Here is a 17,816-nt window from a genome sequence, read left to right as displayed (position 1 = left end):
TCCAAATGTCCTACTATGTCCTGCCCGAGAGGATTAGTGATTCAACTAGAAAGGAAATGTGAACACGTTTTGACAAGAGAAAAGTTGCTGGTGTTCAAGGATTGACGGAGCCAAATTTGGAAAATCATTGGATTTCTCATACAAGAAAGAGCAAATGATTTTACACCAGAAAAAATGAGAAAGCTTTATTAGTCTCAAAAGTGACAACGTGCAGTGGAGCAGCCTGGCTCGAATGACATTTGGCCATTTTCTATTAAATTTTCACGGATCACCTCAGAGGTGTGGGTGGAGGAGTAATCGCGAGGCCGCCACAAACGCCCGCCACACCATTTTCTCCACAACGCGTCGTGAGTCGCTCCGTCTCGATCTCACTGAATGCATTCATCGGCTGCAAGACATGAAAATTTCGGCCCCTGCTTGTTGATCCACAGGGTCGATGTCTGTGCAGCCGTATCTTATCAGGATCTTGGTCGTTGTAAGTGTGCTTTACAGCACACTTGACTTATCACTCTTCTGCAGGGCCGGTCCGGGCGTCTCTGGCGCCGTCAGCAAATGATTTTACACCACAAAAAAAGAGAAAGCTTTATTAGTCGCAAAAGTGACAAAGTGCAGTGGAGCAACCTGGCTCGACTGACATGGCCACTTTCTATGAAATTTCCACGGATCACCTCAGAGGTGTGGGTGGAGGAGTAATTACTCATCGCTCTTCTGCGGGGCCGGTCCGGGCGTATCTGGCGTATCGCATCGTTCTGTCGTATCAGAACGATGCCGAGAAGTGCGCTGCTCACTTGGACTGTCAGAGCGGCGGAGAGCGGTGCTTACACGGACCGTCGGAGCGCCCCTTGTACAGCCACAGCGCCTCCCCCAGTACGTGGCGCCCCAGGCAGGGGATTGTTTTGCCTGTAAGACGGACCGGCCCTGCTCTCCTGACTCTACTTGGTGAGTAGTCAGGGGCCCGACGTCGTTCGAAGTCGTGTTTTCGACTCGACGCAGCTGGCCTGAAGTGCGGCGGGAAAAGTACCCAGTGTCAGGTAATCATGTGGACAAGTCTCAAAACGAGACGAGTTGAGCCAAGTGCCAAGCGACAGGAATGGAAGCAAAGAGGAGAGCAGGAAGGAGAGCAGAATTAAATGATGAATAAAACACACAGAAATAGAAACACAAGGACACAAAGCGTAAGAGCTTCAGCTCCCGTAAAGTCGCCATGAGCGGCGTTTCGGGTAAGCTCCACGATCTCAGTGATCAGATACACCAAGACATCCTCCCGGGTCCTGGGAATTGGGGCTGCAACACGCTGGCCGTGGTTTCGGCCCAACGGCTGCCTGTGAGCCCATCCATCTCGTAGTCGAGTTCTTTCACGCGATGAGCGTGTCCTGGAGGCTTTGCCAGAGAGACTTCCTGTACCCCTCATTTTCAGTTCTGGAGTCGTCCAAGAAGTGGACGACAGTGTTGTCTGAGGAACAAGTGGTCGACAGCTTTGTCTGAGGCCCTTTTATTGGGACAGGGAGGGCGTGGAATTATGTGGCGCACCAATGAGAGACGCAACGGTCTGCAATTTCCTCCAATAATAAGTGACGTCATTTTGTTATCGCACCGCCTCCCTTGCCGAACTTTGTTCTTGTTCTTGTGGAGTATGAATAGGCCTTGACTCTGATGAAACAGGGAGGTGTGGGGTCAGTTACATAAAACAGACATCATGAAATAATAAAGATTACCCAACAAGTTGCTGAGGCCAGTCAGTAGCACTACAGAATTTCTAGTGCCATCTCCTGACTCTTTTTATGTACTGCACTGACTGTCACTCCACTATTGCACTTGCTGGTTTCATTTTTTTTTTCTCTCTCGTTTATATTCAAGCTCTCCTTTGAAGCAATCTCTTTGCTTAGTGAACTGGTGCACAGTAACATTTGAACAGGAAGTTGCCATCTACAACTATAGATATCTAATTTAATGATAACTTTACTTATCCTGCTGATACTGAAAAGTGCACAAAAGATCTAAAAGTATACAGTTCAACATTAGTGAAGATATACTAAAACTTCCTTAGTGAACTTAGTGAAGATATACACTAGCAAAACTTTAGATGTACTAAATCCTCCTCCTGGACAGAGTTCTTTCCTGTCTGGAGCAGCCTGGAAGCACTGTGAGGATCAAGTTCTTTGATTTCTCCAGCGCTTTCAATACGATCCAGCCGGCTCTCCTGACAGACAAGCTGGAGGTCACAGGGGTGGATCACCACCTCTCGGGATGTATTCTGGACTACCTCACAAACAGACCACAGTGAGGGCACGGGACTGTGAGTCTGACATGGTGGTCTGCAGCACAGGAGCCCCACAGGGAAGAGTGTTGGCTCCCTTTCTGTTCGCCCTGTACACTGCGGACTTCATATTGAACTCAGCCAGCTGTCACGGATGGCCTGGATAGCTGGAGTCCAATGCTCAGACATCACATTTAAGACTGTCAATCGATACAAGTTGGTCTGTTCACGACACTTTCAGACTAGTAATTCAAATTTGTGTTATCTTCTAATCAAAATATGAGTCGAAGCCAGTGTTTTTGTCATACAGATGGCTGCTAGCATTAGCCAAGCTAGCTGAAGGCAGCAAGCAAAGGCTAAACAAATGAGCTTTTCCTGTCATTTTTAGGGAGACACCCCTCCAGACTGGGCATCCTCATTATATCTCGGACACACTGAAAGCTGCTGATAACTACAGATATCACTGTAGGAGGATATGGGAGAGTTCAACATCACTTAGCAGTTAGCACTCCAAGCGCTACGCCTGTACCTCCCACACCAGATATGCTTAAAGTTGAAGTACTATTAACGGTGAACCTGCTGGCTCCACTGCAGGGCGAGGAGTTTTACTTCATTGGCAAGGTTTGTTATGTTGTGCTGTGTGTGATGCACTGCAGTGTGATGTAGCCTTTACAACCCTTTTCCACAATCAACTGTCAGTACTGTGACAAAGATCAAGTGATTGGGAACAACAACCATTCAGCTACATGAAAAGTCACAGCACCAGGTCAGCAGGTGCTCAGCTGGCCAGCGTTCAGCAGTCTGTCACGACAGACCTCCAAACTTCATATGAACTTTAGGTCAGCTCAAGAGCAGTGAGGCTTCATGGAGGGTTTCCATGTCCTATGTCCTTTCACCAGGGGAACTGTGGAGGGGGGTTATGGTGTGGACCTCTTTTTCAGGAGTTGAGTTTGGACCTAACCTGACACGCCAGATGGACAGTTTCATATGTCCGCCACGGAAATATTTCACAAGTCCATCTGGGTAGCCGCTCTTCCCATTTGATTTCAGAGGCGGGACCTTCAAAACAATCAGTAGCTGGCGATTGGACGACTGTTCGAACCAAAGAAGAAGCAGATTGGACGACCGTTCTGATTGACACGCGACACACTCACCACAGACCAATCCACATCAAACCACGGTGTGACGGAGCTGACGTGCGCTGCTGCTGAGAAGCAGGAGACGTCGTTTCCTGACAAAAAGACTTTAAGTGATGTTCTGTGCTCCTCTTTCAAAGAAGAAATTGAGTCGCTTTCTTATAAAACTGCAGATATTGCCGTGTCCACGGAGATCGCCGCCATTGTTTTCAAACTTTCATGCGCTTCCCGCTGTCGTCACGTCTTCTCGTCACTTCCGCTCCTCCCGTAGCTCCCGCCTCTTTCCCCTGATTGGGCCGGCAACATTTTAACCCGGTGAAATCACTGGTCTATGGAGCGCTACAAGATGGGATCTGCAGGATCTAGGAACTGAATCAGGCAGGCCCATCTGCTATGCAAGGTTAGCTTGCATCCATAGTTCCAGTGAAATTTAGCTCTGATAGCTTCAGCATAACAAGACATGTTGGAAAAATTCATGCTCCAACTTTGTGGAAACAGTTAGTAGATGATCACTTCCTGTTCTAGTGTCACTGTGCACCAGTTCCTAATCAAGGTCCAGAAAGACATGAATGATCCAGAACTAGACTGGCCTGCCCAGAGTCCAGACCTCAACACAATACATCACCGTTGAAATGAATTACAGTGGAGACTGTGACCCACGGAGGTGTTTGTGTCTTATTGTAAATGGACGACACTTGTATAGCGCTTTTTACCCTGCATGACAGAGCCCAAAGCGCTTTACACTGCAATATCACATTAATCCGTTCACACCATACTCGGTGGTGGTAAGCTACTATTGTAGCCACAGCTGCCCTGGGGCAGACTGACAGAAGCGAGGCTGCCAATCTGCACCATCAGCCCCTCCGACCATTCACTCTCACACTACATTCACACCTAGGCAAGGTGGGTGAAGTGTCTTGCCCAAGGACACAAATGATCCTGACATGAGGAACCCAAATGTCCAAAATCCAAAGGGGATTTCAGACACATTGACATATCAGAGACTTGCTGAAATTCTCAGTTTGGGCCACTGAGAGGGACTGAATCATGTTGAGTTTCAATATAAATGAGGGAGAAAGAAAATGATGAAACCAGTGAGTGCAGAAGTAGAGTGACAGCCAACGCAGTACATCAAAAGAGCCAGTAGATAGCACTATTAACTGTGTCTTGAAGCAGCACCTCAGCATGAAGGTTGAATTCTTCTGCAAAGGCTTCAGTGGCAACATGGCAGAAGACAACGTTGAGTTTTGAGATACAACTTGAATTAAAAATTCACATTAATTGGCGCTGAAACAATTGGGGGCTGTGATCTTTAACGACTTGGTGCAGAACTGAAACAGAGCTTCTTTCTGACTACTGATGAAAAATTATTTAACCTCTGGATCCTACAGAGAGCCTCCAAATGTCCTACTATGTCCTGCCCGAGAGGATTAGTGATTCAACTAGAAAGGAAATGTGAACACGTTTTGACAAGAGAAAAGTTGCTGGTGTTCAAGGATTGATGGAGCCAAATTTGGAAAATCATTGGATTTCTCATACAAGAAAGAGCAAATGATTTTACACCAGAAAAAATGAGAAAGCTTTATTAGTCTCAAAAGTGACAACGTGCAGTGGAGCAGCCTGGCTCGAATGACATTTGGCCATTTTCTATTAAATTTTCACGGATCACCTCAGAGGTGTGGGTGGAGGAGTAATCGCGAGGCCGCCACAAACGCCCGCCACACCATTTTCTCCACAACGCGTCGTGAGTCGCTCCGTCTCGATCTCACTGAATGCATTCATCGGCTGCAAGACATGAAAATTTCGGCCCCTGCTTGTTGATCCACAGGGTCGATGTCTGTGCAGCCGTATCTTATCAGGATCTTGGTCGTTGTAAGTGTGCTTTACAGCACACTTGACTTATCACTCTTCTGCAGGGCCGGTCCGGGCGTCTCTGGCGCCGTCAGCAAATGATTTTACACCACAAAAAAAGAGAAAGCTTTATTAGTCGCAAAAGTGACAAAGTGCAGTGGAGCAACCTGGCTCGACTGACATGGCCACTTTCTATGAAATTTCCACGGATCACCTCAGTGGTGTGGGTGGAGGAGTAATTACTCATCGCTCTTCTGCGGGGCCGGTCCGGGCGTATCTGGCGTATCGCATCGTTCTGTCGTATCAGAACGATGCCGAGAAGTGCGCTGCTCACTTGGACTGTCAGAGCGGCGGAGAGCGGTGCTTACACGGACCGTCGGAGCGCCCCTTGTACAGCCACAGCGCCTCCCCCAGTACGTGGCGCCCCAGGCAGGGGATTGTTTTGCCTGTAGGACGGACCGGCCCTGCTCTCCTGACTCTACTTGGTGAGTAGTCAGTGGCCCGACGTCGTTCGAAGTCGTGTTTTCGACTCGACGCAGCTGGCCTGAAGTGCGGCGGGAAAAGTACCCAGTGTCAGGTAATCATGTGGACAAGTCTCAAAACGAGACGAGTCGAGCCAAGTGCCAAGCGACAGGAATGGAAGCAAAGAGGAGAGCAGGAAGGAGAGCAGAATTAAATGATGAATAAAACACACAGAAATAGAAACACAAGGACACAAAGCGTAAGAGCTTCAGCTCCCGTAAAGTCGCCATGAGCGGCGTTTCGGGTAAGCTCCACGATCTCAGTGAACAGATACACCAAGACATCCTCCCGGGTCCTGGGAATTCGGGCTGCAACACGCTGGCCGTGGTTTCGGCCCAACGGCTGCCTGTGAGCCCATCCATCTCGTAGTCGAGTTCTTTCACGCGATGAGCGTGTCCTGGAGGCTTTGCCAGAGAGACTTCCTGTACCCCTCATTTTCAGTTCTGGAGTCGTCCAAGAAGTGGACGACAGTGTTGTCTGAGGAACAAGTGGCCGACAGCTTTGTCTGAGGCCCTTTTATTGGGACAGGGAGGGCGTGGAATTATGTGGCGCACCAATGAGAGACGCAACGGTCTGCAATTTCCTCCAGTGACGTCATTTTGTTATCGCACCGCCTCCCTTGCCGAACTTTGTTCTTGTTCTTGTGGAGTATGAATAGGCCTTGACTCTGATGAAACAGGGAGGTGTGGGGTCAGTTACATAAAACAGACATCATGAAATAATAAAGATTACCCAACAAGTTGCTGAGGCCAGTCAGTAGCACTACAGAATTTCTAGTGCCATCTCCTGACTCTTTTTATGTACTGCACTGACTGTCACTCCACTATTGCACTTGCTGGTTTCATAATTTTTTTTTCTCTCTCGTTTATATTCAAGCTCTCCTTTGAAGCAATCTCTTTGCTTAGTGAACTGGTGCACAGTAACATTTGAACAGGAAGTTGCCATCTACAACTATAGATATCTAATTTAATGATAACTTTACTTATCCTGCTGATACTGAAAAGTGCATAAAAGATCTAAAAGTATACAGTTCAACTTTAGTGAAGATATACTAAAACTTCCTTAGTGAACTTAGCACGGTAGATGGCAGAAGACAACGTTGAGTTTTGAGATACAACTTGAATTAAAAATTCACATTAATTGGCGCTGAAACAATTGGGGGCTGTGATCTTTAACGACTTGGTGCAGAACTGAAACAGAGCTTCTTTCTGACTACTGATGAAAAATTATTTAACCTCGGGATCCTAGCGTGGCGCCTATGCGCAGCGCACCACCGTGCGTGGCGCCTGTGCGCGGCGTGCCACCGTGTGCATGCGCGGCGGCGCGCTACCGTGCGCTGGGCGCTACCATGCGCAGGGCGCTACCGCTACCGTGCGCGGCGAGCTACCGCGACCGTGCGCGGCCCGCTACCGTGCGCGGCGCGCTTCCGCTACCGTGCACGGCGCACTACCGCTACCGTGCGCGGTGCGCTACCGCTACCGTGCACAGCGCGCTACCGCTACCGTGCGCGGTGCGCTACCGCTACCGTGCGCGGCGCACTACCGTGTGCGCCGCGCTTCCGCTGCCGTGCGCGGTGCGCTACCGTGCGTGGCGCGCTACCGTGCGTATTGCGTTGCGGCGCGCTACCGTGCGCGGGGCGCTACCGCTACCGTGCGCGGCGAGCTACCGCTACCATGCGCGGGGTACTACCGCTACCGTGCACGGCGAGCTACCGCTACCGTGCGCGGCGAGCTACCGCTACCGTGCACGGTGCGCTACCGTGCGTGGCGCGCTACCGTGCGTATTGCGTGGCGGCGCGCTACCGCTACCGTGCGCGGTGCGCTACCGTGCGTGGCGTGCTACCGTGCGTATTGCGTGGCGGCGCGCTACCGTGCGCGGGGCGCTACTGCTACCGTGCATGGCGAGCTACCGCTACCGTGCGCGGGGCACTACCGCTACCGTGTGCGGCGAGCTACCGCTACCGTGCGCGGCGAGCTACCGCTACCGTGCGCGGCGAGCTACCGCTACCGTGCGCGGCGCACTACCGTGCATGGCGCCCGTGCGTGGCAGCGCGCCACCGTGCGCGGGGCGCTACCGCGTCCAGTGCGTTCGGGCCGTAAGCCAGGGTAGAGGTCAGACATTCATGCACTATGGTGTGTACGTGGCTGGTATGGACATTCTTAGTCTTAGTGCACGTAGCAGCACTATGAGACTGTAATGACTGTAATGTTCGGGGTAGGCATATAGAAGAAAAGAGGATGCAGAGTTTACCGCCGTCCACTAGGTGGCAGTGCAGGGCTAGTATTGGGCTTCTGCTATGTTCTTCCTGTGGGAGTGAGTCAATGTTGTTGTTTTGAGAGAGTCCGGCTCTGGGAACGTTCTTACTTCCCCAGGATATATTCATGTTGATACACATTACTATTGTGAGTATTTCAAGTTTGTTAGTATTGCAATCTATCAAGCCTAGCTAGTCCAGTATGTTATTTCTGTGACTTATTCTTGTCTTAGAATGACAAGTGATAGCTTGTTGCTTTCTGTTTGTATAGTTAGTATCTGTTCATGTTGTTCACAGGGCTCCCTCATCGTTGTGATTAAAACACTAAACCATCAACGAGGAGCGTATTTCTTCATGAGGGAGCCAATATCCTCACGCCGCTCTTCCAGCTACTGACTGACAGCTGAAGAGAGGTTTATCAGCCGGTCACTATGGTCATCATTAAATGCCCTGTGCCAGGTTGTGGCTTCGAGACCGATGACATGACAGAAGCCCTCACCATCGCGCTGGGCCCAACCCTTCTCTCGACTCATGCACTCGCCCACCTGAACACTCCTCCTGTAGTGGCCCCGACCGTCATCGTATGCCCAGTGGGGGGCTTTAGTTACAGAACTGATGGTGCGTCCGAGGCTGTCGCCGTGGCGTTGCTGTCCGCCCACGCGCTTAACCACCAGAGCACTCCACTGGCCGCGGACGCCACGGCCCCGGACACGACCCCCAGAGGCCCCAAGCTGAACCGGCCTGAGGTCAACGTTGGTGTTTCTGTGGAGGAGTGGAACATGTTCATGCGTCGGTGGGAAGTCTTTCGGATTGGCTCGGGCATAGACGACGCACAGGCACCGGTCCAGCTATTTCAGTGTGCCGGGCCCGAACTTGGTGACAGCCTGCTGAAGGCCTACCCCGATGCCATCTCCGGGTCTTTGGCGGACCTCACCAGAGCCATGCGGTCGCTGGCAGTCATCCCTGTTGCCACATGTGTCCTCCGGACAGAGCTTCTACTGCTGTCCCAAGAGCGTGACGAGACTTTCCGGGCATTTGCCGCCAGGGTGCGGGGGAAGGCGGAGACGTGTGCATACACTGTGAGGACTAAGTGCAGTTGGTGTGGCGCGGATGGTGCCGCAGACTACACTGACTCGATCATCCGGGATGTGCTACTTAACCGGGTTTCCGACCCAGATATACGTCGTGAGATGCTGGGGACAGCCAACATATTGAACATGGATGTCAATGATGTGGTGGCACTAGTTGAAGGCAAGGAAACAGCACGCAACGCCATCCCGTCACCCGCTCTGTCAGCCGTGTCGTCGCTTCGATGCCTGAGGGCGACCCCTCTGCCCGCCCCCAACCCTGCCCCCAGCCCAGCGGAGAGAGCTTGGCAGGCCGCATGCCCAGAATGTAAGGGGACGTTCAACGTCTTCACGGAGGGGCCTCGTGGTTGGAACTCGACACCCCACAAGATATGCAAGGACTGCTTCAGAGCCCGACGGCACAAATCTTCGCGGCCTCCTGTCAACAGCCAGCAGTGGTCCCAGCACAGCCTATACAGCAGGCCGGCCGCCGTCAGTCAATGCCACGAGGGCCGCCACGGGTGGCTGTGCTACGGCAGGTGCCCCCCAGGACTCCCAGTGCTCATGCCCCCAGCGTACAGTCCCCCCCTCCCCGACGCCCCACGAGCCTGCCGTTTCCCTGCACACCTGAGAATAACCATCGAATGAAGGACTGGCTGCTCCAGAGATATGCCTCATCCACCTTCAACACCTGTCCACACCGGGCCCTGCCATGCATGGAAGGACCGCCTATTGAGATGCACGTGGACCCGGGAACCGTGCCTAAGGCATGCCACACTGTGGCCGTGGTGCCCCTACATTGGCAGCAGAGGGTATATGAGGACCTCCTTCGGGATGAGGCTCTTGGCGTCATCGAGCGTGTGCCCTACGGTGAACCGGTGACATGGTGCCATCGGATGGTGGTCACCCGGAAACACGATGGCTCTCCCCGTAGGACGGTGGACCTCTCGCCCCTCAACAAGTTCTGTCAACGGGAGACGTTCGCCACTGAGCCCCCTTTCCATCTTGCGCGGCGCATTCCCAAGGACACCTGGAAGACAGTCACTGACGCCTGGAACGGGTACCACAGTGTGCCCCTGAGGGTGTCGGACAGGCATCTGACCACCTTTATCACACCCTTTGGTCGTTGGCGTTATACGAGGGCACCGCAGGGCTTCTTGTCATCAGGGGATGGCTACAACCGCCGCTTCGATGCCGTTCTCTTGGACTTCGAACGTAAGGAGCGCTGCGTTGATGACACCATTCATTACGACGCAGACCTGGAGCAGCATTGGTGGAGGACGATTGACTTCCTTACGTGTGTTGGCCGGGCCGGGATCGTGTTGAACCCCGACAAGTTCCAATTCGCAGAGAGGAGTGTCGACTTTGCCGGCTTTAGGGTGTCGGACACAGCCATTGAGCCACTCCCGAAGTACCTGGACGCTATCCGGGACTTCCCTACACCCGTGTCCACAACAGACATCAGGAGCTGGTTCGGCCTAGTCAACCAGGTGGCGAACTACGCCCAGCTGCGCGACACTATGGCCCCCTTCAAGCCGTTTCTCAGCCCACGCTGCAAGTTCGCATGGTCTGCTGAGCTGGAGCAGGCCTTCCAGTCATCCAAGAGTGCCATCATCGAGTCCATCCGTGAAGGGGTTGAGATATACGACACACAGAAGCGTACCTGTCTTCGCCCGGACTGGTCCAGGCGCGGTATCGGCTACTTCCTGCTCCAGAAGCATTGTGACTGTGTCGCAGGCATGCCTGACTGCTGCCCAGGTGGGTGGAGGATCACCCTAGCTGGCTCTCGCTTCCTGTCCCCGGCAGAACAGCGTTACGCAGCGATTGAAGGAGAGGCCCTGGCTGTGGCCTGGGGTCTGGAGCAGACACGGTACTTCACGCAGGGTTGTGACAACCTTGTCGTGGTCACTGACCACAAGCCCCTAGTGAAGATATTTGGTGATCGTACACTGGATGAGATCACGAACTCCCGTCTGTTCAGGCTCAAACAGCGCACCCTCCCGTGGCGCTTCGACGTTGTACATCTGCCTGGCCGGAGCAACCACGCTGCCGACGCCGCATCCAGGCACCCCTCTCCCTCCTGATCGCCAACTGGCCCCTTCTTGGGACTGCCGAGTGCTGGTGATGACACTGAGCACGCGCACATGGCTTCCATACGGGCAGACATGCAGGAGCTTGGAGCCATCCCCTGGTCCCTCCTCGCTCAGGAGACTGCGACCGATGCATGCTTTGGACGCCTTCTTAACCTACTTGAGCGTGGCGAGGAGATTGATGTGAATGACCCCACCCTCGCCGGCCTTGGACCTGTCTGTGGGTCTGTCTATGTGCAGGACGGCGTCTTGCTCTATCAAGACCATGTCGTGGTACCCCCCTCCCTCCGTGGACGTGTCCTCCGGTGCCTTCATGCGGCCCACCAAGGGGTCTCTACGATGGACCGGTATGCCCGTGCCATAGTCTACTGGCCAGGCATGGCGGGGGACATCAGAGCGACCAGGAGCGGGTGTGTCGACTGTAATCGCAATGCTCCGTCGCAGGCGGCCACACCCCCTATACCGTCCCCACCGCCGTCCACTCCTTTCGAGGCAGTCTTCGCTGACTTTTTCGACTACAAGGGCCGCCACTACCTGATCATCGGGGACCGTCTCTCTGGTTGGGTGGAGGTCCTGAGCTCTACAGCGGGTACGGTCATAGGAGGCGCAGCGGGCTTGGTGCACCACCTCCGCACATTCTTCGGCACCTTTGGCGTGCCGGAGGAATTGTCCAGCGATGGCGGCCCGGAGTTCACAGCGGGCCTGACACAAGACTTCCTCCGCCTGTGGAACGTCAGTCATCGGGTTTCATCTGTCAGCTTCCCGCAGTTAAATGATAGAGCAGAGGTCGCAGTTAAGACGGCGAAGCGTCTGCTGATGTCTAATACCAGCCCGACGGGCAGCCTGGACCAGGACAGCTTCCTGCGCGCGATGTTGCAGCTACGCAACACCCCTGACCCTGACTGTGACCTGTCACCGGCTCAGATCATCTTCGGCCGCCCCCTCCGTGGTTCCCTGTCCTTTGCACCCGCATTTCCGGCCGCTCTGGCATCAGGCGTGGGCAGCAAAGGAGGATGCCTTACGGTCCCGGATGTCCCGCACTACGGAGTCACTGCAGGCCCATTCGAGACCTCTCCGCCCGCTGGCGCTGGGTGAGAGGGTGTTCCTTCAGAACCAGCAGGGCCCTTACCCCAATAAATGGGACAGCTCCGGGGTGGTGGTGGAGCCCCTGGGACCAGTATCGGGTCAGGGTCGATGGTTCATGTCGCCTTACCTTGTGTAACAGACGTTTTCTCCGTGGCTACACACCTGACGACCCCTGTGCCCCACAGCGACCGTCCGCCTCTTGTGCTCCACGACTACTGGGTGGGTCACCGCCTCTCATGGCCCCTGCCTGCCCACCCCTGCTGGCTTGCCCCAGTCAGCTTCCGCCAGATGGTCCACGGGACGTGGCCTTGGCTCCCCCCCCCCGCCACTTTTGGGCGGGTCTGCTCCGGCAATGGAGCCCCTGGATGGTGTCCTGCCCTTGGACTCCCCTCCCCCAGCTCCACCACCGCCGTCCCCTTCGTCCCTGCCTGAGGGCTTTGATCTGCAGCCCTGTCCTCCACGGCCGAGCCGCACGAGGAAGCCATCGAGGCGATACGTTCCTGAGACTGGCAGTTGGGACTGAGACCGTTAACCTTTTGTGTTTTAGCTTTACGGTCTTGGGGGGATGCAGAGTTTACCGCCGTCGACTAGTTAGCAGTGCAGGGCTAGTATTGGGCTTCTGCTATGTTCTTCCTGTGGGAGTGAGTCAATGTTGTTGTTTTGAGAGAGTCCGGCTCTGGGAACGTTCTTACTTCCCCAGGATATATTCATGTTGATACATATTACTATTGTAAGTATTTCAAGTTTGTTAGTATTGCAATCTATCAAGCCTAGCTAGTCCAGTATGTTATTTCTGTGACTTATTCTTGTCTTAGAATGACTAGTGATAGCTTGTTGCTTTCTGTTTGTATAGTTAGTATCTGTTCATGTTGTTCACAGGGCTCCCTCATCGTTGTGATTAAAACACTAAACCATCAACGAGGAGCGTATTTCTTCAGAGGAGAGCAGTAAAGGCTCGTCCATGCTTCACATGTCTGCGTTTCCGCGTTCGCTTTGGACGGTTCGCGCACCACCGATGCGCACGTGCTTTCTCTCATGCTACATCTTGGGCTCACACGGTGCGCGTTCCATGCAGGCGCACTGATCCACGCATCTTCTGGGGAGATTTTCCGGCACTCCGGGGTGTTTATCTGCTCTTTAATTACAGATTGTTTAAATGAAGCACATACATATGTCAGTATATTATCATTCAGTATTAAGAGTTTATTTAGGATGGTTTTTTTTTCTGTTTCTGAATTGTGGGGCGGCACCTGAGCGACTGGATACTTTCATTTCTGTCGGCAGACCGTCTCATCCGTCGTGATTTGTTTGCCGTGGCGCTCTGGCACACACGTATACCGCGCGACCTGCGCGTACACACAACGCGGCAAAAAATCTGGGTGCAGCGCGGACGTCCGCGGATCGATCCGTGCGGACCGGAATTCATGACGATTTTTACGTCACGCAGACCGTTGCGCATCGCGCACCCACGCGGACATTTGAGAATGGACGGGCTGAGCAGGAGTGCAGAATTAAATTATGTATAAAACACAGAAATAGAACCACAAGGACACAAAGCATGAAAGCTTGTGCTCTGGTGAAGTTGCCATGAGCGGCAATTTGGGACAGCTTTCGGATCTCGGTGATCAGGTACACCAGCACATCCACCAGGTCCCTGGGAGCTCTGGCTCCAACATGCTGGTCCTGGTTCCTTTCCAACGGCAGCCTGTGAGCACGGCCAACTGGGAAGCGAGATCTTGCACCCGATGAGCATGTTCTGGCCTGGGCGTGGAATTCTGTGGCGCACCAATGAGAGAAGGGACAGCTGGCAGTCACCTGCAAAACTGTCCTCCAATAAACAGCTGACACATGGATTCGGGTGAAAGTCTGACTCTGATGAAACAGGGAGGTGTGGTGTCAGTTACATAAAACACACATCATGAAATATTTAAGATTACAAGCATAATCTATTGTCGCGACTGTGGGGGCCGTTGCCCTTATTGACTGTGCCTGCTGCCACTAGGCATTGTGGGTAGCGGAACTGTTTGGGCCATTTCGGGTCGTTCTGTGTGTTTTGTGGAGTTTATTTGCTTTCCATTTTGTTGTGTTCATGTGTGGAATTATTGTTGTGTGCTGTTGCCACGTTTTCTGTTCCTTTTGTGTTCACTTTATTTAATTTCCTGTTGCACCGTGTGTCAGGGGGGTTGCTTTTGGGGTGACCTTGGCCTGCGCGCCGTTTTTGGTGGCGTTCGTGTGCGCAGCTGGGTTTGTTTGTTTTAACAATAAAACTACAGTGTGCTGAACCAAAAGGGCATGCATCCTGTTTCTTCGCTGCCACCACCGCTTATCAAATGCCACACTATGAAACTTGTAATACCAATCATAAGATTTTGCTTTTTCCATAAATGAATTGCTTGATCCAAACGTGGATTCACGGTCGATCAGACTGAATTAGGTAACTCGTCAAAGATAGAACCAGATTTTCATTAAAAACAGTGAACAAAAAAAATGCACTGCCTTTATCTCAAATCTTCATCTGCAGAGTGACACGTTCTATCCTGTGGTTACGTTTATCTTTCATTTCAAATGTGACTGCTCACTGATGTGAATGTTTAAAACGTCATACTTTTTTTTGAACTGATCACAGTTCATCATATTTCCTCGTGGTGCAATGCTAAGGAAAAGTTACAAGACATACACTCTCTTTTCTTACGTCCCAATGACTGATAACTGTAAATCACAGTATTTACTGGCTGCTGTCAGACTTGGCTGTTGTGTGAACACCTCTGAAATACTTCTCCTTTCTTCCGAGTGACATGTTTCAGATGAATGACCAAAAACAGGTTCTTTGAAAATGCTTGGGAAAGTGCCCAAAAAATGTTTACCACATGCTTAGACGAGGCTGTTAGTAAACTGTAACAGTGGCATGTTCAGAGTGTTTGTGTCTTGTTGTTGCTTCAAAGGGTCCTAACATGAGGAATCCAAATGTGGAGTTTAGAAAGAAACCTAAAAACTCTTGTAATGTGGTGCAGTGGCAGGATGCCACCTGAACAGTAAGTCCAGCTTCGAAATTTCCTCCATACTAAATATTCCACCAGCAACTGTCAGTACTGTAACAAAGACAAAGTGATTGGGCACAACAGCCACTCAGCCATGGAAAGTCACAGCAGCAGGTCAGCGGGTGCTGAGGTGCAGAGGCAGCCAGCTTTCAGCAGTCAGTGTCACTACAGAATTTCTAGTGCCATCTACTGGCTCTTTTTATGTACTGCACTGACTGTCACTCCACTTCTGCACTTGCTGGTTTCATCATTTTCTTTCTCCCTCGTTTATATTCAAATTCTCCTTTGAGGCAATCTCTTTGCTTAGTGGACTGGTGTACAGTGACATTATACAACTATAGATATCTAATTTAAAGATAACTTTACTTATCCTGCTGATACTGAAAAGTGCATAAAAGATCTAAAAGTATACAGTTCAACTTTAGTGAAGCTATACTAAAACTTCCTTAGTGAACTTCGTGACGATATCACCACCTCTCAGGATGGATTCTGGACTACCTCACAAACAGACCACAGTGAGGGCACGGGACTGTGAGTCTGACGTGGTGGTCTGCAGCACAGGAGCCCCACAGGGAACAGTGTTGGCTCCCTTTCTGTTCGCCCTGTACACTGCGGACTTCATGTTCAACTGAACCAGCTGTCACCTGCAGAAGTTCTCTGATGACTCTGCGATCGTTGGTCTCATCTCAAAAGATGACGATCGGGAGTGCAAAGAACTGATCCAGAACTCTGTGAACTGGTGCCAGCAGAACTGCCTCCACATCAACTCTGGAAAGACCAAAGAGTTGGTGGTGGATTTCCACAGGCGCCGTTACAAACCCCCAACACCGGTGAACATCCAGGGCAGGGACAGTGAGAGAGTGGACTCATACAAGTTCCTGGGTGTTCACCTCAACAGGACTGGTCAGACCACAGCAAGGCGGGCTACAAGAAGGGCCAGAGCAGACTCTATCAGGAGACTGAGGTCTTTTGGGGTGCAGAGGCCACTCCTGAAGACTTTCTATGACTCTGTGGTGGCCTCAGCCATTTTCTACGGAGTGGTCTGCTGGGGCAGCAGCATCTCAGCTGCAGACAGGAGGAAGATTGATCAGCTGACCAAGAAAGCCAGCTCTGTCCTGGGGTGTCCACTGGACCCAGTGGAGGTGGTGGGCACCCTGAGGGCCCTGGAGAGCTGTGTGAGTGACAGACTGCTTCACCCCAGGTGTGAGGGAGCGTTACTGCAGGTCCTTCCTCCCTGCTGCCATCAGACTCTACAACCAGCAATGCTCCAACTAGACCAAACACACACCACACACACTCTCCTAAATGTCAAGACAATCTTTTTTTATATAAGTTTTTTTGCATTATTAATACAGTCCAATATACAGAGTTTGAGTTAACATCAGGACCATTAAACTGAAAAATAGGAATGTACTTTTTTATGTAAACAAAGAACAAAAACCAGAACAAAACCAAAAGGGTGGATGAGAGGTTAGTTACAAATCAAGTTGGGATGACAAATTCAAGTTTGTATTGAATTGCTGGCTTCGTGGTGCAGAATAAAAAAGATGACCAAACTTTCCAAAACTTCTCCTCTCTTCCTTGAAGTGAATATCTAATCTTTTCCAGTTCCAAGTGCATCATGACGTCTCTGAGCCAGTTAACCTGAGTGGGGGGCTCTACCTGCTTCCAGTTCAGCAAAATTAATCTTCATGCCAACAGACAAGAGAATAAGATTAGTTTGTGTTCTGATTGTTTTTTTATGATATTTTGATCTACAATGCCAAGAACTGCTATGAGTGGGTTTAAAGCGATGGGCCTGTCTAGGGCTTTTAGATAACGTTGAAAAAATTTCAGTCCAGAACCTCGATAGTGCAGAGCAACCCCAAAACATGTGTGAAAGAGAAGCCACTGATCCCTTGCATCGTAAACGGAAAGGATCTACATCTGGAAATACTTTACTTAATTTCAATTTGGACCAATGGAGTCTTTGTAGGATTTTAAACAGTGCCTTGCACAAATAGAGGCTGAATGTGTACAAGTCAGAGCTTGCGCCCATTGTTCCTCTGAGATATTCACACCAAGCTCCGTCTCCCATGCTTGCCCCAAGTGATCAAAGGTGGTAGAGTCATTAAGCTGGGACAATCTAATATACAGAACTGATATGCTCCCTTTAATTGCAGGATTATTCAGAAATATAGAATCAATGGGTGATTGTGCTGGTACCCTTGGGTAATTTACAATGTTTTGTTTTACAAAATTACGAACTTTCAAATACTTAAAGAAATGTGAATTGAGTAAATCAAATTTCCCTATAAGCTGCTCGAATGAAGGGAAAATGTCCTCAATATAAATGTCAGAAAAAATTTTGAGACCTTTTTGATGCCAATCGACAAATGACTTATTTCCAAGTGATGGTGCAAACACGTGATTCTTTAAAATAGGTCCCTGCAATGGATTTGTTTGAAGACCCAGGTGTTTTACCAATTGCTTCCACATTCTTAGAGTGAGAAACAACAGCATTGTCTGTCATTTT

The sequence above is a fragment of the Salarias fasciatus genome, chromosome 4, assembly GCF_902148845.1.
Source record: "Salarias fasciatus chromosome 4, fSalaFa1.1, whole genome shotgun sequence".
In the NCBI taxonomy this organism is placed as follows: domain Eukaryota; kingdom Metazoa; phylum Chordata; class Actinopteri; order Blenniiformes; family Blenniidae; genus Salarias; species Salarias fasciatus.
The sequence above is the reverse complement of the archived record's forward strand: the minus strand, read 5'-3'. Positions refer to the sequence as shown.